Source organism: Adiantum capillus-veneris, chromosome 5 (assembly GCF_014529385.1).
Source record: "Adiantum capillus-veneris isolate H3 chromosome 5, ASM1452938v2, whole genome shotgun sequence".
Taxonomy (NCBI): domain Eukaryota; kingdom Viridiplantae; phylum Streptophyta; class Polypodiopsida; order Polypodiales; family Pteridaceae; genus Adiantum; species Adiantum capillus-veneris.
Window position 1 is genome coordinate 34,949,739 of NC_140935.1, and position 12,157 is coordinate 34,961,895.

A 12,157-nucleotide genomic window follows, 5' to 3' on the forward strand; every position below is an offset into this window, starting at 1 on the left:
GCAAAGAAGTCATCGTAATTTGTTGGCTCTCTTAGGTGGCAGACCATTGGGGGTTGTACGCTATATAGGTACCTCCCACATGGGAGAGGGTAATTTGTTAGATCAAGGAGTCTGACCACACCATGTGGTGGTCACACTTGAAAAGTGAGGTAATTGTTATTTTGGAAGGGGGAGGTAGAGCAACTGCACCTCAAAGAGGTGTAGTTGGCTCACCCCACTTCTCTAAGAATTATGAATCGTTTTGGGAGTCTCTAAAAGTGCATAGTAAAATGTGAACTTCTACACCCACACACACTTTTATTGTCAAAACAATTTAGGGTGTGGTTGTCCCCACTTTTCAAAAGGAGGGGTAACTTGTAAGTCAAGCAACTTGCTGACTGCAAAGGAGCAAGTGAGGGTTGCTCAGATTGCTCTATTACAACTGACCCCCTCTCGTGTGGGGGCCCTCATATAATGGAACTTATGAATCTTTGCACCTTCAACTTTCATCTTTTGAAGTTTAAAAGAAAGATGTTGACTGTACTTTTTGCTTTTGAGGGAAGATTTTACTTCTCCTTTTGAAAACAGATTAGATCGAAAGGTGCTTGAACTTTAAGGTGTGAAAACTGAAGGCCAATGGCCAATAGCCTTTAAAAAAAAGTCCCTTTTTCATTTTACCCAAATCTACAGACTACATGTTTCCTTTAACTTCTATACTTCTATACTTTGTTTTTTGCTTCAATCATACAAATCACGTGCGAGTCACACCAAACGTTCTTATGAGTGTACATGGTCGCTTGGTGGCACTTAAATCCATAACCTGAGTCATAAAAGTCAAGTACTTGATCAACCGAGCTAGCTTCTATAGTTCTATACTTTATTTTTAAGAGCTTTAGAAAATGTTGGATCCTCAATGTATCTTTGTGCGATCCACGTTGAGATCAAACAATGTTGAGTTAAAATCTCGTGAAGATATGACCCACCTTTTTATGGAATGCCCAGTTATCAGAGGCCTTACATGAAATGTGGGTTCAAAGAACATGGAAAATTGGTTTTCTCAAGACTGATCTATTCTTTGGAGGTAAGAACTTGGGTAGCCCTGCCATCCTCATCTACACTCAAATTATCAGGTTTTGCTTTTTACATAATGTATGGAAAACAAGGAACCGCCATTTCATCGGGGCATGTGCGCAGGCTAAGAGAGAGAGTGAGACTGTGAGAGAGAGTGAGTGTGTGTGTGTGTGTGAGACCCAGCAACGCACGGGTCAGTGGGGTCACACACTAGTATATAATGGAATTGCAAAAGTTTTCGTCTTGCAATTTCAAGGCCCGTAGTAGTAATAAAATTAAATCAAGGTGTGACAGCCTCTTCTTCCTGCAGGTAGCTAATAGCCAAATGCCAATGGCCAATATGGTTTTGATCAAGCTTCCAATTAGCTGCTTCTCCCTGCTGCTTCTTTGGGTCTCAATGCTAATGCTAGGCAGCATGCAACTTAGCAGAGGGGAGTACAAAATGGACGTGAACTCTGTGCTAATCCCATCCTCTACACCATTGCAATCGCCCTCTCCCTGCGCCTTTCTGCTCTCCTTTCGCCCACCCCCTGCCTCTGCGGATAGCTCCACCAATCTCTACCTGGCTATCTCCTTTGTCGTCGATGCTGCTGCGCAGAAGGGCCCTCCCGCGTGGGTGGCTAATCACGACAATGCGGTGTCGTCAACTGCAAAACTAATCTGGGGGTTGTGCAACTGCAGCTTCTTGACTCTGGCAACCTTGTTCTCCTCAACAATAAATCTGATTATGTGTGGCAAAGCTTCTCTTTCCCCACAGATACACTTCTTCCAACCCATAATTTTACTCTCGAGTCCTCGATTCTGAAGTCCAACGAACGCTCCAGCTTCTTCAAGAGTGGAAGCTATACCCTCGGCTTCGACTCCTCCAGCAGAGTCCTTCAGCTCTCTCCTAGATTGCAACTAGGTTATTGGATGGATTGGGGAAACATCACCTCTTTCTGGTTTGACCTTGTGGGATCGACCATAACAATGCATAGCTCTTCACCGTTCGTTATCAAGGGGTCCTCATCGACGTACAGGCTTACGCTGGATGTCGATGGGAACCTTCGCATGTACGCTTGGGATGCAGCCTTTGCAGAGTGGGAAATCTTATGGATGGCATTTACAGATGTGTGCGATCGTGTTCTTGGACTTTGTGGAGATTATGGTGTTTGTGTGTATAATCCACAACCCACATGTGTATGCCCCCAAGGATTTAATGTCAAGGATGCAACCCTCCTTTCCAGTGGTTGTGATCGAGAGTACGCAATCAATCTTGATTGCAGCATGCCCATCAAGTATGCAGAGATCGAGAATGTGGACTTTCCTTTGAACGACTACGGGGATTTTGCAAATCTGTCCATAGAGGAGTGCAAAGACAAATGCTCACAGGTTTGTGCATGCATGGCAGCCGTGTATTGGCAATCGGATGACTATGGGCGCTGCTGGCTGAAGAACGTGGTGCAAAATGGGAAGTATGTAGGGTCTCAGAAACACAAAGTGTTTCTCAAATTGTCCGACCCTGACCCGTCTGTTTTGAGCCCTATTGAAGACACAGCAACTAATTGGAGTTCTCAATCGCTCTTTGCACCGCCTGTCTTCCTCAACAACACCGCGAATGTCACACGCATTCAAACAGGGTATACAGCTGTTACAGTTATAACCTTAAGTGCCTTTGTTGGGGCCCTAGCTTTATGCTTTGCTGCTGCATGTATGGCCCTCTTGAAAGCTAGAAAGAAACTAAAATATATGAGGATTGATGAAGATTTAGATTATGTTTCAAGAGCTCCACTAGCATTCTCATACCAGGAGGTCGAAGCTGCGACTAAAAATTTCAGCCACAAGCTTGGAGTAGGGGGTTTCGGAACTGTGTATAAAGGGAAGCTCCAGGATGGTACATTGGTTGCAGTTAAGCAATTAGAGGGCGTTTCGCAGCAAGAAAAGCAGTTCCGGGCAGAGATCGCAACTCTTGGTCATATTCATCACATCAACTTGGTACGGCTGGTTGGCTTCTGCTCTGAGGGAACCCACAGATTGTTAGTGTATGAGTTTGTGGAAAATGGGTCCCTTGATCAGATAGTCTTTGAGGCAGGCAGTAATGGCGCCAAAATCGATGTTCTTGACTGGGGTACAAGGTTCCAAATCTGTTTGGGCGTTGCACGGGGAATACATTACTTGCATGGAGAATGCCTAGATTGCATCCTGCATTGTGACATCAAGCCCCAAAATATACTACTGGATGGAAGCTTTATTGCTAAAGTAGTGGATTTTGGTCTCGCATATCTGTATAGCCGCGACCACACTGTGAAGACGACTACCATTAGGGGTACAAGAGGATACTTGGCACCAGAATGGGTCCTTAATCTACCCATCACAGCAAAAGCAGATGTGTTCAGCTATGGCATGTTGGTGATGGAGATTGTAAGCGGCCGAAAGAATTACTTGTACACAGAGTCAGCCATGGAGGATGCCAATGTTAAGTGGTACTTTCCAGTATGGGCGTATGGCAAGAAGGTGGAAGAGATGATTGACTCGAGAATGGATGCAATCTCCATTGATTATCAGCAAGTAGAGTTAGTGTTGAAGGTAGCCTTCGCTTGTGTTCAGGGGGACATGAATGCAAGGCCTTCAATGGGGAGGGTGGTCCAAATGCTTGAAGGAAATTTTCCCGTTTCGGAAGCTCCACCACCCTCCCTCTTTCCACATGGTCAACTTGTGGATACCCATAATGCACTCTCCTCATCAAATACTTCTTCAACAAAAACTGCTCTCTTTGGCTCCAAAGCTAATAACTCGTCAAGCTCATCAACCATTTCCCGATTTGGGTCCCAATAGTACATTCTTCTGGCTCTAGAATAAATGCCAATGCCATTTTTCTAGCAAGGATAGATGGATGGATGATAGATTCACACATATTTACATGAGCCTATGGGTGTGTGTTTTGCTACATTAAATTGGAGTGGGGAAGAACAAACATTTAAATAGATCTCAGACATCTCAGATTGGAAGCTCGTCAACACCGGTCAGGTGGGGGGGCCGGTGGTTCCCTACCCCCAATCGTACCTAGCTAGGGGTGTGGTGCCTCTCGAACAGAAGCTCATGATACTATGCATTGTATAGAAGCTCATGATGTTATGCATTGTATGAAAAAAATTAAAAAAGACCTCAGTTTTCCTACATGAGAATATTTCTAAATCTTCTTGTGGTTGGAAGGTATTTTTCTTCTCTCTAATCTATAGTTTCTCTTCTCTCTCTCTCTCTCTCTCTCTCTCTCTCTCTCTCTCTCTCTCTCTCTCTCTCTCTCTCTCTCTCTCTCTCTCTCTCTCTCTCTCTCTCTCTCTCTCTCTCTCGCTTCAATCGCCATTCCGGTTCTCCGAACAATGCCTGCAGAGTTTGGGTATCTTGGCACTCACAAACTTGGTATCTCTGCAAGATTTCGTAAGTTCGCTTTTAAAATGTTCAGAAGGAATTGGGCTAGTGGGTAAAGGCGAGATCTCCGCTATAAGTTCAACTACCGCGGTCCGCGACATGCGGGTGTGGGTGTGTGTGAGAGCAATTCTGTAAAACTAGTTGATGCGAAGCATCTGATTGCAAAAAAATAAATGTTGTGAATTCTTTGTTCCCCCAGCAAAAAGGTTTACACCCACATCTACTTACATTTTTTTACTTTTTTTTAGAGAGAGAGAGAACTCACTCCGTGAGGTGGAGCATCCCAGGCTCCAGCTTGATAAGGTTGGCCAATCCATTATATGGACTAGGGGAACAGCCCTTAGGACTACATGTCACACGAGCTGTCAAGGGGGTTTGAACCCAAGGGGCCTTAGACACAAGAGGCTCTTGCTCTATCAACTGAGCTAGCACTCGTTGACATCTACTTACGTTCTTTCCTTAGCTCTATCTATCTATACTATTTATAATGGAGGGAGGGATTCCGACCCTCTCCCCCAGACACGTGGCCTAAGCTCTTTACTTTCAGCAGTGTCCTTGAAGCCCGTCGGTCGCACAAGTGGACATCGAGACAACCTGGATTTTTGAGAGTGTAATGGAAATGGTCTATGAACTTTGAGAATAGCGGAACTAGGAGAATTAGAGAAAGCATTTTTGTGAGACTACTTTGAGAACATAGAGGGTGAACTTATTTAGCGGTAGCAACCTAACCATAATACTTAATTAACTTGTCATGAACAATACTTTTGCAAGAGAGAGAGTTTAGAGAACTTGACAACAATTGAGGACCGGATTTATCTGGAAGCCGGTCCCCCCTCCAATAGGCTTTTGTATTATAGATTCTCCATCAAGAGAAACTTGGTACAATACAATCTTTTTATTCCTTGTGACCTAGGTGATGCAATGAAGATGGAAAGGTTCATGCATCATGAGCATAACATAGACTTTGCAAAAAACATTAACTATCCCTAGCCTTAGTCCCAAGGCCTCAGACACCTTGAAACGTGGAGAGAGCTAGCGGGGAATGAGGGTAAGGAAGAGGAAGAAGAAACATTCGTAGGAGAAACAAGCAATTCCTCACTTATCATCACTCTTCTTGCTAGCAATAATGAATATGGATAAGATGACAAGCTTAAGCATTGAAGCATGGCTCTTGGTTGGATTTGCATTCCATAGCCAAGAGTGTTGGTGTAAGCTCTCAACTTCTCTACTAGCTTGGAGAAGGAGCTTTTGCACTTTGCACTTCACACAATGAGAGAGAGAGAGAGAGAGTGTGTGTGTGTGTGTGTGTGTGTGTGTGTGTGTGTGTGTGTGTGTGTGTGTGTGTGTGTGTGTAGGAGAGTATACCTCCCCAAGCTAGCCCCCTCCTTGCCTTGGTCGACCCCCTCTTCTAGCACTAGCTTGCATTTGATTGGACCTCCTCAAGCTTGGCCAATCACATGCTTAGTGCATATCAAGTAACAAGGGTAGCCTTGAGACAAGTATCCCCCTTTCCCCTTTGAGAGAGAGGACTTGATAAATTCATAGATAGTTAATTAAATTATCATTGGACCCCTTGGGAGCCCAACCAATAGGCTTTAGGCACAGCATGAGGGCAACATTAAGAGGATCTTGACAAGTGTCCTATTTGCTTTCTTTGTATCAAGCTTGCCTTGTGTGAGGGTGTGTGTGTTCTCTCTCTAACCCCTACAATGAGGGCTCGCCTCCCCCTTGTGTAGGGACACGTTACCCCCTCAAGAACCTTAGTCACGGAGTACCTTAGCACCTTAGTCATTAAGCACCTCAAGCACCTTAGTCAGCAAGCACGACAAGCACTACAAGAGGTTGTGTGCTCTTGTGACGCTGTTAGCGACGGAAATACACTGGGTTTTTATAACCCCCGACGTCGCTAAAACCGTCGCTAATAGCGTCGCTACGAGAGCATAGGCATCCCTATAGGCGTCGCTATATGCATCGCTATGTGCGTCGCTATATAGCGACGCATATAGCGACGCCTATAGCTACGGTTATAGTGACGTTTACACAGAAGTCTATAGCGACGCTCCAGAGCCATAAATAGCGACGCTTATAGCGACGCCCGAGAGAAATTTTTTTTGGTGACAGGGCATTGAATGCCCTGCCACCCATCAACCATATTGTACTTGATTCACTTTTTAAAAAAAAGTGCAAGGGTAGATAATAGACCCAAAATAGTCACCCACAAGACGCATTGTTTGCAAAATTGACAAGCGTAAAATTGACAATTGTACACATCATAGGCAAAATGAATTGATTGGAAAATGTAATAATGACAATTGTACAACATCATAGGCATAAAGAATTGATTGGCAAAATGAACTGCGGTGACAAATGTAATAATATACATGGTTCAAAAAGACGTATAAAATCCGTCTCATGATACATAAGCTATGAGAAACCTTAAACTAATGCTATCTAGCTACAGCTAAACTGACGTCGTCTAGTCAGACGTCTCATCGCGTCCAAGCGGCGTATCTGTCGGATTCTGCAAAAAAAGACAATAAGACAGCTTTCATTAAGTATAAACATATAACGACATTTATAAAACAATACAAAAAATAGAAAAGAGTAAACCCTAATACTAACCATGCCGCCGCGAGAACTGAGAATGTCCACAGGGCGTTTAAGCCCTTCCTGCCTGCGTACTCGCGCTCGTACAGTGTGGGATCACGTCCTGTCATCGACCACTGTCAAAACATACAAAGATTTCATTATGTTAGAATTAAAAAACTCATAAACCCTAAACTATCGAACATAAAGAGCAATGCGAAAACACTTACAAAATCAGCCTCAAATGATGCCCATCCACCGCTCCCCAAGTGGTGCGAGCTCCCTGCCTCTACTCGCGCTCTCGCTGCATCCTTTTGTTGCTTTCACTTGTCAAGATTCTCACGCGCTGCTTTCTTCGCATTCTTCCAATCTTCTTTGGCCAGCCAATCTGGCCTGTTCCACCCATGCTTGATTTCTTTTTGCACTTCGGAACGCTTGTGTTTGCAGTATTCGCACATTCGAATCTTCATCAGGTCTTCATTGAAGCGCTGATCCCGTGTTGGAACGGGAAACTCATCATGAAGTATGCTGATGACTCTGTTTTTTAAATCACTTGGTACTTCACTCCATTTGTTTAGTATGTAGTGTCTAAACAGCTGAGAGCAAAGACCACGCATGCGCGAGATCACCTTCTTGCCATCATCATCCATGATGATGCCGCCACTAAAGTCGACGGAGTAAGGCAAGCCCTCTGGCCGGTGGCGCGTGAACTTGGGTGTCCCGGCAGGGGTCTCTAGCGGCGTGTCGATGGGGGTACGGACGTCAGGTGTCTCCACCGGCGTCTGGGCCCCGAAGCGAGGAGTGTCGAGTGGGGTGTCTCCTGGCGGAGTAGGTAGAGGTGTGTAGCTGCTAGGAACAGTCAGCCGCGCAAAACCTGGAGTAGATGGCGATGCTCTGGCTGGTGTGGGGGCGGGCAAAGAAGGGGAGGGTAAAGAGCCTCGTCGAACACGAGGCGGTGTGGAGGCATCGGCGGCGGAATCCCCACAACAACCGCCACCGCCACCACTAGAGCGCCAGTGTCTAAACGAGTGTGAAGCTCGTCTCGTCGACGCCGAAGCTTCGGAGCGCGCCGAATGCTCCGAAAGAGAGGGAGATGCGGATGGAGTAGGAACGCGTGATGATGCGCCAGATCGATGATGCTCCACATACCACTGTCTCTGCTGCGGTGACAAAGAAGAAAGAAACTCCTCATCATCCATACCTGCATTAAACACACGAATATTTAAACTTAATATTGAATGAATAGAGTAGACAATGATGCAAAGACCATTAAATACAATGACGTAATGACTTATATAAATACAATGATGCAATGAATTGAGTGATAGAAGAGGCAAGTCGAAAACTCAGAATTTTCAATCAAAAGATGAGAGCGCGAGTAGAAAAGAGCGTTATACACCATGGAAGGTACTGAGAGAGCCAGAGCTTTTACAACACAGAGCAAAATTGTTCAAATACAATATTTGTGGCTTTAAGAGATCTCTCTCTCATCCTCGCATAACTCGGCATAACTTCCTATATCTATATAGAGCTCTCCGTTTAAACACATATCCTTTGTTTCATTTTGTAGCTCCTCTGCATGCACCCCATATAGAGTAGTAGCATCTTGATGCTCGTCTGACACCACCGCAGCGGCTTCTGATTGAGCATCTTCTCTGATCTCCTCCATTGATGCCGTTGTGATTGGCACATGGTAGCCTTCATACGTCCTTGTACTACGAGGGGCTACCTCTATGACGTACCACCAGTTTGATGTAGACTTTGTAGGATGAAATATTACCTGCCAGAGCCACATAACTTACATGAGAGCTTTCAAGCACATAACTTGTAAAAGGGGGATGTTAACTATTTACATACTTACTTGTTCACAATGCTCAGGTACTACGAAAGTGTCTCTTAGGTCATTCCATTTCTTAGTAGAATCCACCTCAAGAAAACTAGACTCTCCTCTACGCACAGTAGCGTTGCGACTCTCCATGATTATCTTGAACCATTGCACGTCGAACAAGTCAACAAAAAATCCTCTGTAATCGATCCTCAAAATCTCTTGTAGCGTACCGAAGTAAGTGAGTTCCGCCACCACAGGATCTGCATCAGAGGAACGTCGTCGACTAGACTGTTCAAATTTTGCCATGATTCCACAATCTTGAGTAAAACGCTTTTTGTCGATCCGTTCCATCCTAAAATATCGACCTTTACACCATGTTGCTGTGTATGACTTATACTACAACGAACAAAGATTATGAGTGGCCGTTCAAACGTTTAGAAATAAAGTCACTAGCTAGTCGTACATTCCAAACTTACCTTGGTCGTGCAACCCCGAGAGTACTCCCACTCTTCCTCAGTCACTTCGTCACCGCATTGTTGTGCGCTTTTCAATTGGTTGTGCAACCATCTTAAGCTCATGAATGTTGGTAGGCTCTCCAGAACCGTCGGATAGTGCATCGGTGGTCGTCTCCACTCGATTCATGCCCTTTGTCGCTCTTGCTTTGCATCCTCATATTGTGAAATCCACTTTTGCATCACTGGATTGTGAAGCATGCAAAATCGGTTGATTTTAGCCTCTAGATCTTCCGTCATCTTCTTCTCAACACCGAGATTGCACATGACAATCCCAGATATGTGCTCATCATCTATGGTTCGCCATAGCGTGTCCCAAGCTTTATCAAATCCGTCTAGCCACTCTCCAATGTACACTAGGGACTCTGATACCAACCAACCTTCTGCCATGCTACCCTCCGTACGTGCCTTTTGACGCACATATCCCTTAAGCGTTTTCATGAAACGTTCTAAGAAGAACATCCATCTGGAATGAACTGTGCCAGCTATTTCCACCTCATCAACTATGTGAACAAGAAGATGCACCTGAATGGTTAGCATGGTAGTAGGAAAATGTTTCTCAAACATGCACACAAGCTCCGCAGCATTTAGTTTGGCGAATGGTATGGAGTCTACGTTGATCTCCTTTTGTGAGATCCATTGCACCAGCTTTGCAAGTTTGTAGATTGTGTTACGGATGTCGAGAGACAAACATCCCTCAATGGCAACCGGTAAAATTAACTGTAAAGTATGTGCAGCAATGATATTAAAGTCCACATTTTATGCAATGATATTAAAGTCCACTATGAACGTACCTGACACATTTTATGCCAATCGTGTGACTTCAAACCGGTAAGCTTTCCTTCTTTAGTAAAACACGTTCGGAGCGAGTGCATTACGCCAGTGGGGGTCCGCAAAGATCGAATGGTCTCTTTTACTTTGCATTCTTGGGCTCCTGTGAAAATCCATGGTGCTTTAGGGAGTTTTATCGATCCATCAGACGCTGTTTGCGGCCAATATTGCTCCATACGATCCACATTTCTAAGGTCAACTCTGGCTCCCAAAGTATCTTTCTTGCCGGTCAGATGGTCCCATAGTAGATTACCCACATTCTTGAATATGTGCATTGGATCGAGCAAGTGATTGATCATGAGTCGGGGCCAGTATGGTAACTCGTACCATAGAGATAGTCTCTTCATCCCTGGAGGCAATCCGTCATCGCACATCTCCTTCTGCTCTAACCATGCTTGTGCAGACATCCTTGGTGGCTCTCTTCCCAAAAAGCCGTCGTGTAACACATGATTCTCTGGAAGATACGCTTGATGACCTTCGTAGATTTGCTTCTTCAGTGAGGGCGCCCTACGTGCATAAAGTCTAGGTCCACATGTGACACATGCTCTGTATCCGCTTGTTTGAAGCCCTGCATGTATACACATGATAATAGATCAACTATGGGAAAAAACAAGATTTACAGTGTCTGAGTGAGGAGTGTCAATAGATCACCTGAGCATTTTGTTAGCCCGGGATAGTCATGCATGGTCCACATTAGAATGCCTCTGATCAAAGCATTCCGTCGTCCTGTGTGTCGGCTCATATCCACCACCTCTATGCCAATGCACAATTGTTGTAGCTCTTCCAATAGTGGACGAAGATACACATCCATATTCTCCACTTTATATCGCCCTGGCACAATCAAGCTTAGCCATAGGTGCCCCTTCTTCGTAGTCAACCACGGGGGAATGTTGTAGTTGACGATGACAACGGGCCATACACTGTAAGATGTTGATCTTTGACCAAATGGATTTACGCCATCCATAGCCAGGCCTAAGCGCAAATTTCGAGCTTCCCTGGCAAAATCCGACCATGTTCCATCTATATGTTTCCAGGCTGCGCAATCTGCAGGAATTCGTAGCACACCATCCGAAGATTTATTCTCCTCATGCCATGATGCTAGGGCGGCCATGGACTTACATTCGAAGAAATGCTTGATGCGAGGAAGCAGAGGAAAATGTCGCAAAACCTTTTGTGGAATTTTTGTCCCATGGAGATCTACTCGATATCTTTCGGAATCACATTTCGGACACTTCTCCATGTCTATGTATTCCCCTCTGAAAAGAATGCAGTCATTAGGACAAGCGTGGATAGAATTGTAATCCATCCCCAAGTTTCGCAAAATCTTTCTTGCTTCATCTCGGGAATCTGGCATCACATTGTCAGCTGGTAGTATGTGCTCTTTAAGCAATCTACACAACATAAAAATACGATACAGTCGTGTGAAAATCTATCAGATCATTACACATTTAGAGTTTTATTAAAGTAAACTAATTGTAATAGATCACCTGAAAAGCGTTGTGACGCTAGTGTCACTCCATCCAAACTTTGCCTGCATGTTGAGAAGAACCAGGAGTGCTTTCAATCTACACATACGTGCTCCATTATACAATGGCGTATCGGCTTCACTTTTCATATCATCATAGATAAGCCTTTCTGAATCCATGATCGTCTCGATCATTTCATCAATCTCGGGCTCAAACATTGCCTCATTGGGAATGTGCTCTGCATGATCATCCCCCGAGCTGTCAGAGGCTACATCTTGTGGCCTCACATATGCTGCTTGACCAAAGCGCCTGCGAACACGTCTATTGGGTTGCAAGATTGCTGCTTGTTGGCCAGCGTCAGAGTCCGACGAGTTATAATTGGCAACAACTCGATCTATAATAGATGGATCGAACTCACCAAATTCGCGAACGTGCTACAAAGAAACACGTCTTGTCCGTCGCACAGCATGCTTGCA

At 44.8% G+C, this 12,157-nt stretch overlaps 1 pseudogene; it reads left to right on the plus strand.

Annotated features, from left to right (window-relative positions):
* The first annotated feature begins 1,381 nt into the window (after positions 1–1,381).
* LOC147457130 (G-type lectin S-receptor-like serine/threonine-protein kinase At1g34300) lies at positions 1,382–3,864 on the plus strand (annotated as a pseudogene).
* Positions 3,865–12,157: the final 8,293 nt, after the last annotated feature.